The sequence below is a fragment of the Loxodonta africana genome, chromosome 6 (genome assembly GCF_030014295.1).
Source record: "Loxodonta africana isolate mLoxAfr1 chromosome 6, mLoxAfr1.hap2, whole genome shotgun sequence".
NCBI classification, from domain to species: Eukaryota; Metazoa; Chordata; class Mammalia; order Proboscidea; family Elephantidae; genus Loxodonta; species Loxodonta africana.
The window spans coordinates 5572598-5585838 of NC_087347.1; the positions used below are offsets into that span (position 1 = coordinate 5572598).

Sequence of the window (13241 nt, forward strand, 5' to 3'; positions counted from 1 at the left end):
TAAGAGGTCTCAGCAGCTTTATTAATAATAAAAACTCACATTTCTAATCATGCATGTTTGGTGACTTTCAATGGTATTTTCTTGTTCATATCACTGCTCGTGACTATGATTTTATACGACACACACGTACTGGTTCATGCTGGGCTGGATACATTAGCCCTGGTTTATACAATAGAACCATGAACTGTATTGATACACCAAACAGCACCACAAAGAACACCACGGTTTCTAGGGGCCCAGCCACCCAAAACAAGATGGAAAACTCCTGCCATTGTATCCGGAGCTCATTGACATTGTTGTTAGTAGCCATTGAGGTGGCTCTGAAGCATAGTGACTGTCTTAGTTACCTAGCACTGCTACCACAGAAATACCACAAATGGGTGGCTTTAACAAACAGATTCATTCTCTCACAGTTTAGGAGGCTAGAAGTCCAAATTCAGGTTGCTAGTTCCAGGAGAGAGCTTTTTGTTTTTGATGGCTTTCAGGGGAGGTTTTTGTCATGAGTCTTCTCCTGGTCTAGGAGCTTCTCAGTGCAGGGACCCAGGGTCCAAAGGACACACTCTACTCCCAGCTCTCCTCTCAGGGTGGTATGAGGTCCTTCTCTTCTCTGCTGGCTTGTATTTTTTATATCTCAAAAGACGACTGACTCAAGACACAACTTGATCGTATAGACTGAGTCCTTCCTCATTAACACGACTGCCTCTAATCCTGCCTCAATGATTGATAACACATCAGATGACAAAATGGAGGACAACCACACACTACTGGGAATCATGGCCTAACCGGGCTGACACATATTTTGCGGGGACACAATTCAATCCATGACAGAGACCTTACGTGTAACAGAATGCAACGTTGCCCAGTCCTATGCCATGTTCGTGATTTTGGTATGTTTGAGCCCATTGTTGTAGCCATCGTGTCAATCCATCGCATGGAGGGTTTCTCTCTTTTTCACTGACCCTCTCCCAAACATGGTATCTTTCTCCACTGATTGTTCTTTCCTTACGACATGTCCAAAGCAAGTGAGCTGAAGTGTCGCCATCCTCACTTCTGGGGGCATTCTGGTTGTACGTCTTCTAAGACTGAGTTGTTTGTTCTTTTGGCCACAGAATATTCGGTATTCCTCGCTGAGGTTAAATGTGGCTATTGGTAAAGAAGGAACATAGAGGCCCACAACGGCCCTGGCTTCTTGCTGAGTGATGCTGGACACGCCAGCTCTGTCCCATGGGTGTCTGCAGGAGGGCTCACAAATGTGTATATAAACTGCGTGTGCCGACATGCCAGAACTGCAGGCCGCACAGATACGAACGGGCCTGAGGAAAAGACCAAAGTGAGAGCTGAAAGCAAAGAGTCGCCATGACGTGAGTTCTAAGCAAAGCTCTGGTTACACTTCCCATCATCTAATCCAGGGGTCACCAACCTTCCCTGTAAAAGGCCAGAGGGCAATGTGGAAGGTCCCAGCATAGTATGGGAGCCAGCATAGCTCCCATACTAACAGTACACAGAGGCATTTTCTAAGATCAGAAACAAGGTGGGGATTTCTGCTCTCATCATTTCTATTCAATGTTGTAACAGAGGATCTGACCAGTGTATTCAGGTGAAGGAATATATATACGTATATATATAATGCAAACATATTACAGACACACACACATATGTATGATAGGAAAGGAGTTAAACTATTTTTTTCACAGAAGACATGATTATGTACCTAGAAAAGCTTGGAGAATCTGCAAGAAAAGCCACTACAGCTAACAAGTGGATTTAGTAAGATTGTACGCTCCCTCCCCCCGCCCAAAAAAACCCCCCAAACAAACTAGTCACTGTCAAGTTGATTTTGACTCATTGCGATGCCACATGTGCAAAGTGGAATGGCATCCCACGGGATTTTCAAGGTTGTGACTTTTTGGAAGCAAATTGCCAGGCCTTTCTTCCAAGGTGCCTCTGCATGGGCTCAAACCACCAAACTTTGGGTTACATTTGAGCGCTTAACCATTTGCACCACCCAGAGACTCAGATTGCAGGATACAGGTCAATAAATAAATATCAACTGTATTTCTATATACCAGACATGAAAACAGAAGAAGAAAATTTTACAATACCATTTACATTAGCATCCCAAAACATGAAATATTTAGCCATATATTTAAAAAAAATACATATAAGACTTGTATGGAAACTACAAGACATTGCTGAGAAAGAAAAAAAAAACTTACATGAAGAAATACAGCATGCCCACGAATGGCAAGTTCAACATTGTTAAATGTCATCTCTTCCCAGATTGCCAGATTGATCAAAGGATTCAACAAAACCTTAATGAAAACTCCAGCAAGTTTTTTTTTTATAGGATTTTACAAGCTTATTCTAAAATTTATGTGAAAATGCAAATACCCTGTTGTTGTTGTTAGGTGCCATTGAGTCGTCCCGACTAAATCTATGTCTACGTACAACAGAACGAAACACTGCCTGGTCCTGCGCCATCCTCACAATCGCTGTTACGCTTCTGTCTTCCTTATTCATTGTCCAGCTTTCACATGCATATGCGGCGATTGAAAATACCATGGCTTGGGTAAAGCACACCTTAGTCTTCAAGGTGACATCTTTGCTTTTTAACACCCTAAAGAAGTCTTTTGCAGCAGATTTGCCCAATGCAATGCATCATTTGATTTCTTGACTGCTGCTTCCATGACTGCTGATTGTGGATCCAAGTAAAATGAAATCCCTGACAACTTCAATCTTTTCTCCGTTTATCATGATGTTGCTCATTGGTCCAGTTGTGAGGACTTTTGTTTTCTTTATGTTGAGGTGTAATCCATACTGAAGGCTGTGGTCTTTGATCTTCATCAGTAAGGGCTTCAAGTTCTCTTCACTTTCAGCAAGCAAGGTTGTGTTATCTGCATAGTGAAGGTTGTTAATGAGTCTTCCTCCAATGCTGATGCCCCGTTCTTCTTCATACAGTCCAGCTTCTCAGATTATCTTCTCTGCATACAGATTGAATAAGTATGGTGAAAGGATATAACCCTGATGCATGCCTTACATGACTTGATACCCAAGAAGAGTCAAAACAATAAGGAAAAAAAGAAAAAAAAGGTTGGAAGATGCCAAGTACATGATTTCAAGACCTTCTGCACAGCTATAGGAACCTAGACAGAGTGGTATTAGCAGATAGTAGATGTAAAGATCATCAGAACAAAATAAGGAGTCCAGAAATATGCCCACACATATGGTCAAGTGACATGTGACAAAGGTAATTCAATTTGAAAAGCATGGTTTTTTCAACAAATGGTCCGGGAACAATTGGATATCCACGTTGGGGTGGGGGTGGGGGGGCCGGGATTTAACCTTGACTCTTACTTCACCACACACACGAAAATTAATTTCAAATGGATCATCGGCCCAATCATAAAGGATAAAACTATAAAGTTTCTAGAAGAAAAAATAAGAGAACATCTTCATAACCACGAGGTATACCAGAATTTCTTAGTCAGGACCCAGAAAGCATTAACCCTAAAAAAGAAGAAAATTGATTAAATAATGGACTCATCAAAATGAAAACTTGCGCTCTTTGAATGACTCTTCTAAGAAAGTAAAAAGGCAAATCAGAGACTGGGAGAAAATAGTCTCAAAACGCATATTTGACAGAGAACTTATTTCCAGAACATATAAAGAAGTCTTGTAACTCCATAATCAGAAGACAGACAACATTATAGAAAGGGGCTGTCTTAGTCACCTAGTGCTGCTGTAATAGGAATATCACAAGTGCATGGCTTTAACAAAGAGAAATTTATACTCTCACAGTCTAGGAGGCTAGAACTCAGGGTGCCAGCTCCAGGGGAAAGTTTTCTCTCTGTGTTGGCTCTGAGGGAAGTTCCTTGTTGTCATCTTCCCCAGTCAAGATCTTCTCAGCGCAGGGACCCCAGGTCGAAAGAACAGTCTATTCTCCTGGCTCTTATTTCTTGGCAGTATGAGGTCCCCTTGTCTCTCTGCTCTCCTCTCTTTTATATCTCAAAAGAGATTGGCTTGAGACACAACCTAATCTTATAGGCTGAGTCTTCACTCATTAACATCTAAACCTCTAATCCTGCCTCATTAACATCATAAAGGTAGGATTTACAACAAACAGGAAAATCACATCAGATGACAAAATGTTGGGCAATCACACAATACTGGAAATCACAGCCCAGCCAAGTTGATACGCATTTTTGGTGGGACAAAATTCAATTTATAAAGGGGCAAAAATCTGAATAGACACTTTACAAAAGAAGATATATGAAGACATACAAATGGGTCATCAAAAAAGAGAAGACCCTCAAGGAGATGGATTGACACAGTGGCTGTAACAATAGGCTCACGCGTAACAACAATTATGAAGATGGTGCAGGACCAGGCAGTGTCTTCTTCTGTTGAACACAGGGTCACTATAAGTTGGAACCAACTTGACGGCACCTAACAACACCACCACCATGAATGGCCAATAAGCACATGAAAAGGGGCTCAACATCATCAGTGCTATTAGTCATCAAATGAAATGAACTGATAATTAAAATCCCAATGAGACACCACTACAGACCCATTAGAATTGCTACAGTTAAAAACTGACAACACAGAGGTGGCAGTTGGTGGCCAAATGGTGCCCAGAGGTTTGGGTGTTGCCTCCATGAACCGGGTCCTTGAGCTCCTACCCACGTGTGCAGTGCTGCTGAGCACTCCTTTCATTCTCTTGCCCTTCACCCTGGTTACAGGAGTCCTGCAGCATCTGGGCTGGCCTTGCCTCCAGCACAGGAGGACGCAGCACTGGCTTCCCAAAGGAGACTCCCTTTCCACCACTTTGTATCTTTCAAATGTGGTTCCCTTGCCTATCCCTACCATGCCCCCAAACCTCTGAACACACTTTGCAGGCCTCTCTGAGACACCTTGCCAAATTTAACAAGCGCCTAGGGCTCCTGGTCTCCAAAGACTCTCCCTTTTGCCCGTTTATGTGACAAAAGTGAAACCACCAGCGTTCCCTACAAAAAAGGAGACTAGCAGCCTCCTCCTTTCCTGGCTTTCTAGCACATCTAAAACTATAGAAATCCAACTGTTTCGAGTTTGGCAAAACACAAATGGGGTCTTGCCAAGCTTCTTGCCTTAATTGTAAAGTCTGTGTTAACTGAGAAAAACACGAACCTTCTGTTTCTGGTGTGTTTTTTCTGAGATCTTGCAAAATGGTCTTATGAGTTATTCAGTTTTCAAAGAGTCCTCTAGTATCGAGAGCTGGCAGGTTCCAGAAGGAAAACAATAAAAACTGCAATATGTTTGAGTATTTTTTCCACCTAGAAAGCATATGACTGGTGAGATTCTCCCCCAGACAACACTGTCTCTCACCCCTCCTGGCATGGCTCTGTGGGATAGACAAGGACACGGAGGGTAGGGACAACACGTATATTCTAAAGAGAAATTAGGGCCACATGGCTCTGTCTTCAGGACTTTCCCATTAATAGGAAGATGTGAACAGCACCCAAGAGGTTTAACCTAGGAGAAAAGCCAAGTGGGGACTCTGTTTCAGAAGTCAGACTCGGGTTGCTATGAGGAAACTGAAAACAGACAGCTCCCTGATGGTCCATTTTGAAACTAGAATAAGCCCAGTCAGTGTTTGGCTTTCTCTGGCTTCTTGCATGTAACTGGAATGTTTCAGAGAAAACGTAAAACTGGAGGTCAATCTTATGCATGTTGAATAGAGTAAAATCCTATTTAAATGTGGTTTTCCCCCACCCATTACCTTTTAATGCCTGTGAATATAAACGTAAACTCAAATCAAATTCAAAAATTGATGGAAAAAAATATCAACTCCACATGATAAATGCAAAGGTAGAAACCAGACTGAAGTGGACTGAGGAGGGAGAGAGACCTGGGAAGATGGGGACAGTGGCTGAGGACAATTGTTAGAGGAGTTTATCTGGGAAGGCAGGGAGAAGATGGGATGGTAGCTGTGGGATGATGAGAGCAGGCAGGGGGTGTAGTGCACACAAAGGGTTGTGTGTTGTTGGTGGAGGTGGCTTTGTGCATGCTAATGAAAAGTAGACAATAGAAGCAAAATGGCAAAGATACAGGAGAGGGTGGGACTCAGACTGGGAACAGGATACCAAGCAGGCGGGAAAAGGCTGGCTGCTTCTCCATCATAAAGGAAAGACATGAGTGGGAACGCAGACTTGATGGTGCAAAATTGGGGGAGCACCTATGCTGGTTTCTATTTTCTCTGGGAAGAGGGAAGAAAGCAAATTCATATGTTGAGAGAAAAGGGGCTCAACGGGGTCAGGGCTAAGCAGTGTGGAGACCACAAATCCGGGTGAGAGAGATTCCCTGAGGACATTCCTTGGAGTCTCTGCTTCCATCTCTCCTCCTCAAAGCTGGAGATCATGGGCAGCTACATCACCGACTCCAGCAGCCAGGCTTTTTTAAGTGCAAGGAATTTTGCAATGTAACATAAATTCGATGAAATCTCGAGTTGTTCTTTGGTGCTCTGGTTTTCATGCTATTTCACTAACCCAGCCAAAATTTTCATTTATTTTATTTTATTTTTTCCCCCAGACAGCCTCTATCAAAGTAGGAGCTTGGCAAAAAAAAAAGTCCACTTCTGTTCACACATAAGGAAGACAAGACCGGCTTCTGACCACCAGTAATCATTGACAGAAAATAGGCTGTGAAGCTTCTCTCTCATTTTTTCTAATAAAAAGAACAATAACGTGGTAGATAGTATTTTCCAAAGACATATACTTACATATTTATCTATACTTATCCCATTCCACAAACTCTCCTTACAGTTTGATTGAGATCCCTGCCAACGCGAGGTGGGGTCTAGTTCCCTACACTCAGATTTGAGCAGGGGTGTCTCACTTCCCTGACCAGTGGAGTATGGAAGAAGTTTGGTAATATGTGACTTCTGAAGCTAAGTCATAAAAATGATAGAGCTTCCTCCTCCCTCTCTCTCTCTCACTCTGTATGCTCACCTTTGGAATTAAGACACCATTACATGAGGAAGCTCAAGCCACATGGAGAGGAATGAGGCCTTCTGCCAACAGTCAGCACAATTTGTCAGCCATGAGAATGAGCCACCTGGGATGTGGACCCTGCTGCCTCAGTCCAACCTTCAGATGATGCAGCCCTGGCTAACACCTGACTGCAACCGCAGGGGAAAGGTGAGCCAGAACCACTCGGCCAAGCTGCTCCTGCATTCCTGACTCACAAGAAAGCGTGTGAAGTACTACATGATTTATTATTGCTCTGCAGAATCAGATAACCAAAACAAATGATAACAGTAAACTAAACAAATACTATCTCAGCATCCACCTATGTCTTAGTCAGGGTTCTCCAGAGAGACAGAACCAAGAAGATATATGGAATATATAGGATATATACACAGACAGAGGAGGAGGGGAGAGGAGACACAAGAGAAGAGGTAAGGGGAGGGGAGGAGAAGGGAGGGGAGGGGAGGGGCAGAGAGAGATTTATTTTAAAGAATTGCCCCATGCGACTGGGGCGACAGGCAAGTCTAAAATCCATAGCTCAGGCAGCAGGCTGGAAACTCTGGCAGTCTTGTGTCTGAAACCTGTAGAGCAGGTGGTAGACTGGAAATTCTGGCAGGATGTCTATTTCCAGTCTTGAGGCAGAATCCTTCTCCTTTGGGAAACCTCAGTTTTTTGCTCTTAAGACCCTCAACTGATTGGATGAGGCCTACCCACATTATGGAGGGTAATCTTCTCTACTTAAGGCCAGCTGATTTAAATGCTAATCAGATGTGAATATCTTCACAACGTCTAGACCAAACAACTGGGCACTGCAACCCAGCCAAGTTGACACATAAAATTCACCATCCCAACTCCTCTGTCTGAGCTGTCAGGGCCAGCACCAAGTCCAGGGTGAATAACGCAGAGCAGCCTTCCCGAAAGCACCACACCAAAATATGGAAAACGTTAGGCAGAGTTTCATTTCAGCATTTTTATCTCATAATAATCCTCACAAAAATCCTGCGTAGTAGGTGCTGATATTAGGACGATTTTACAGATGAGGAAACTGAAGCCCAAGTGTCACACAACTACAGGAGCCATATATCTGTCCCCGAGGCCACGTCTGAGATGATCTTCACGACCACAAAAGGCGGTACCCTAGGCTGCGTTCTCTAGAGGAGCAAAGCCAGTGAAGCGTACATTTAAATACATAGAGAGGGATTTATCACAAGGATTTATCAATTGTGGAGGCTGGCAAGTCCCAAATCCATGGGTCAGGCAGCAGGCTGGAGACCTCCTAACTCATGTGGTCGCAGGGGCTGACGACCCAAAATTGGCAGGTCAGGTGGCAGACTGCTGACTTACAGCCCAAGAACTGAGGGTCCGAGGATGATGAAACGGACACAGGGTTGAGAGAGAGAGTGCTTACATACTGGACGCGGGCCTCACCCCCAAGGGAACTTACCCTCCAACTGATTGGCTGCTCACACCAGATCACAAAATGGAAGATGATTGCATAATGTCTGCCAAACTGCTGAGAATCATGGCCTAGCCAAGTTGACACATAACAGTAACAACCATAGACAGGCTTTCCCACTGCCTGCCTTCTCACCCAAATCTGGCCCATCTCAGGGTATAGATGAAGGACTATCCAAGCGACCCGCTCATGAGCTTCTGGTTAAGTTTCTCCCTGCCGACTCCCCCATGTTCCCTGTCCACTAGCTGTCCCACTGCTTGTCCATCTCCAGAGACTCTTGCTCTGACTTTGGGGGTATTTGTACCCCCCAAAGACCCAATCATCTGTAAGAAGAAGAAGGGAGCTTCTGCTGGAGGCTAACAAGCAGTAGGCATCACCATGGCGGCTCTCAGTGTCTCCTGCTGGTGATTTGTGTCACAGCCAATGTAGGTTGGGACTGGCAGAGCACACCATGGCCTCAGCCCACCCAGCTGCTGACTTTGCCGCATCTGCTGAAATTGTCCCACAGCGCCTCACCTGCAAGACCTTAGCATTTTTGAGCTTGCGGCTCTTTAGGGCCCCTGCCAAAGACTCCCTCCACTTCCTTCCCAGGAACAGATTTCCAATGCACGCGAGATATGTCCAGCGAGGACATCCTTCTCTCAATCCCATCCATCTTCTCAGTATGTTGAAGACGTTTCACAAAGTTTCCTGCCTGTGGATCTCAACCTATTCTGTTTTCCAGTGCTAATTCAGTTCTTAGCACTATTCTTAGCATTGCTCAATCATGAGAATTTGGAGGAGAGAAAAATTCACTTTATGGGCTTTAATTGCCATCTGAAACCACAGATTGAAGATTTTTTAACTGTAAAAGTACCTCCTCTGCAGAGAGAGTTAATTCAGCATAGAGAGCAGAACTTCCGGCAGCCCAACACTGGGGAGATTGGAGGCAGGGAGCAGCCCCTGCCCCAGGCCTCTCTGACATGACACCTTTTTGCCACTTGGCCACAAAGCAGCTGTTCTCTCAGGAGAACAGGAAGAAACAGAGGCAAGAGGTTGGGTGTGCGCCCACGGTTGGAAACTCTAGCTCCCTAGATGATTTTTGCCTTTTCATTGTGGTTAGAGAGGGTATATAATGAACAGTACTGAGTATTCTATGTCCTGGAAATGCAATTTTCCCACCCACAGCTAAGGCAACTAGCCAGCAGCAGTTCCCTCCAGCCAAGGAAAAGATGGCCTGTGGGAACATGAGTCAATGGTCTTGGCCTTGGGGAGGGCAGTAGCCCCAAATTTCCAGCAAGGATCACTTAGTCTGGTCTCCTCCCACCTAAATCCCCTGGAAGCTACATGGCAGGAAACCCAAAGGTCATGATACAGCATTTATGGAACAGCAAGTAAGTCTCTAGGAAACTGGAGTGACCTTCTGGGGGGCCATGGTCTGCTTCGTGAAGTCTCCATGGAAATGAAGTCAGAGTCTCAGGCTCGGTCCCTACAATGGACAGTCTACTCTTTTCTGATTTATGACCTGAGGCTGGACCCTGATCCATATGGTCACGCCCTATTGGCCTAATCATTGTGTTTCCCCCACACTATGGTCTTCTCAACCTCACAAGACACCGCCGTCACCACCAGAGCCAGTGCAGAAGGGTATAGTGGTCTGGCTTCAGTAGTTCTCTGGTTCATGGAGTTAGGCTCAGTGCAGGACTTGATATGATCATTTTGGACAAATCTCCTTTTGTAAACTTAATATTACATCATAAGCAGTTTCTATATAATTTATTGGAAAGCTGCTTAGTGGCTCTACAGTATTGTTATCGCATATATCTGCAATAATTTTTAACTTTTCCTATGACTGAATGTGGAGCCCTGGTGGCACTGGGTTTAAGAGCTAGGGCTGCTAACCAAAAGGTTGGCTTTTGGAATCCAGTAGCCACTCCTTGGAAAACCTATGGGGGCAGTTCTCTTTCTTATAGGCTCTCTATCAGTCTGAATCAACTCGATGGCAACAGGTTTGATTTTTTTTTTTTAAATGATTGAATATTTCAGAATTTTTTGCAAGTTTACTATTATAAAATTGTTGAAATAAAACCCTGCCTAATATTTTACATATTTTGGTTTAGTCCTTAGAATAGATTCCCAGAGAGAAAATTAATGAGTAAAAGGATACAAACATTTTTCAGTCTCATGAAATGTACTGCAAAATTTCTTTCGAAAATTTTGAAATGATGTATATTCCCTCCAACAGTGTTTGAGAATGCTTATTTTCTCACACCCTTTCTAGCTGTGGACAGCCTCACTTAAGCACAGGGGAAAAACAAAACTTTTGCTGATTAAAAACAACTCCATACACAACATAATGCATATATGGACAGGGATACCTATCCACATACTTCAACAGAAAATCTCCTTCCCAGTCCAGAAGTTTACAGTATTTCATTCAGGTGACTGGAAACAAATCCGGGGAAAAACTAAGGCTGAAGTGTTATTTGAAATTCCTTAACTGACTCATGATTTTCTCATCAGCATTACTAATTTTTTTTCCTTCCTAAGAGCTAAACTACAAGCATAAAGGTAAATGAGCCGTTTGCTGGGCTCTCAAAACTTGACCTGAGATCAACCGACGAGGCCAGCCAGCCGGCTCTAAGAGCGAAACCCCCATGCAGCTCCCTTAGGAGCCATTTTCAGATTAGTCAGACTTATTCCGTGCTCTTGACATACAGTAACGTGTATTGCAAGAAAGGAAAAAAAGATGGCTAAGGAGGTACTTAGAAGCAATCTGGCTTCCAGTGGGTAGAGGTAAAACACAGGAAAGGAACCTGTGAACAGCTCATCTTTTTTCACACACAGGATGTGGGGGGAACCCAAAATAGAATACAAACAGTGACAAGTGAACCCAACCCTGTTACAGATAACTGAGAAGCAGTGACACCCCAGTAGCAGTGAGCACACCTGGTGCCTGTATCTTGGTTTCTACGTAACACTCTCCAGTTAAAGGAACCAGGGTTCCTTGGAGAAATAGCTGACACCAGGGCTGGGACATGGGAAGTACAAGAGGAGCCAGGAAACTTTTGTGTGGGTCGTGCCAAACTTTTGGATCATGCCAAAAAGAGAGCCAATTAGGAAGGATCTCACACTGACTAAGTCTGGGATGAATGGCGGAACTACCCAGGGTAGTAATGGGTTATAATCCATGAAAATAGTGGATTACAACTCATAAAGGAAAATAAATACCCGTGAGTCCATACTAGTACAAATAAATACTTCAATAAATAAATAGGAGCAAAAGGATAGCTCTTCTTTACGGTAGAATTCCAGCTAATAAATCTAGAAGGAAATTATGGGAATAGGACGTCATTATTTGGCTGCAGGCAAGGATCATTAACGCGTGCTAAAATTAGTGAGTGAAAGTTTGCTGAGAAACAGGTTATTCCCATACTGCATAATACATGTTATTGCTGTTAGCTGCCGCTGAGTGAACTCCGACTCATGGCGACTCCATGCACGATGGAACAAAATGCTGCCGGGTCATGTGCCATCTTCATGATCACTGATGTGCTTGAGTCCATTATTTTTGCAGCCACTGCATATTTTGTGTGTCTTCCAATGTAGGGGGCTCATCTTCCAGCACTATTTCAGACGGCGTTCTGTTGTGGTCCACAGAGTTTTCACTGGCTAATTTTTGAAAGTAGATCGCCAGACCGTTCTTCCTAGTTTGTTTAATCTGGAAGCTCCACTGAGACTTGTTCACCACAGGTGACCCCGCTGGCATTTGAAATATTGGTGGCATGGCATCCAGCATCACAGCAACACACAAGCCACTACAGTATGACAGACTGACAGAAAGGTTGTGGCAGAATATATACCCATTGTTGTCGAGTTGATTTCAACTCACAGCGACCCTAAGGGACAGAGCAGAACTACCCTATAAGCTTTCCAAGGAGCATCTGGTGGATTTGAACTGCTGACCTTTTGGTTAGCAGCCAAATTCTTAACTACTATGCCATCAGGGTTTCCGGCATGGCACATAGTACTTGTTAATTACAGAGGGAAAAATAGTAACTTCACAGTGAAGAAATCTGGTGGACACCTCATTAACCAGTAACCGAAGTTACCATCACTGGTAATAAGATGTACTGACCTTGTGTACCTCTGAAAAGATGTGTTGAGAATGGCACAGCATTGCTTCCGTGGTGTCCTTGGAAAAAATGTGTAACCTCAATCTCATGGCGAGAAAACATCAGAGAAATCCAAATCATCCACAAATTCTTCCTTTGTGTCAAGGTCACGAAAGACAAAGAAAGATTAAGGCACTTTCCCAGATAGGAGGAAACTAGGGAGTTTGATGACTGAGTGAAATGTGGGATCGTGGATTGGATCCTTGACCAGAAACAGGACATTTGTAGGGCAGTTGGTGATATCTGAATAAGGTCTATAGGTTAGTTAACGGTATTATATCTATGTTAATATCCTGAAGTTGATGATTGTACTATGGTTATTTTAGATATTAACATTTGAAGAAGCTGGAGGGAGAGTACACTAAACATTTTAAACTATTTTTGCATGTGTATTGTAAGTCTTGGAGCCCTGACGGTGCAGTGGTTAAGAGCTGCAGCTGCTAACCAAAGGTCAGCAGTTCAAATCTATCAGCCGCTCCTTGGAAATCCAATGGTGCCGTTCTACTCTGTCTTATAAGACGGAGTAGAATACTGGGTTCAGATGAGTTGGAATTGACTCAATGGCACACAACAAAACAACAATTATTTAAGTCTGGAATTATTTCCAAATAAAAAGCCAAGAAGAAG

General features: G+C 43.7%; 1 protein-coding gene across 2 annotated transcripts in view; it reads right to left on the reverse strand.

The window, feature by feature from the left end:
- COPS8 (COP9 signalosome subunit 8) overlaps nucleotides 1-13241 on the reverse strand; it is a 54132-nt gene continuing 40891 nt past the window's right edge. For both annotated transcript variants that reach the window (XM_010597601.3, XM_003417901.4), the window contains one exon: nucleotides 1-13241. This exon is cut by the window's right edge and continues 27233 nt beyond it. The gene's annotated coding sequence lies outside the window, so the exon portion shown is untranslated.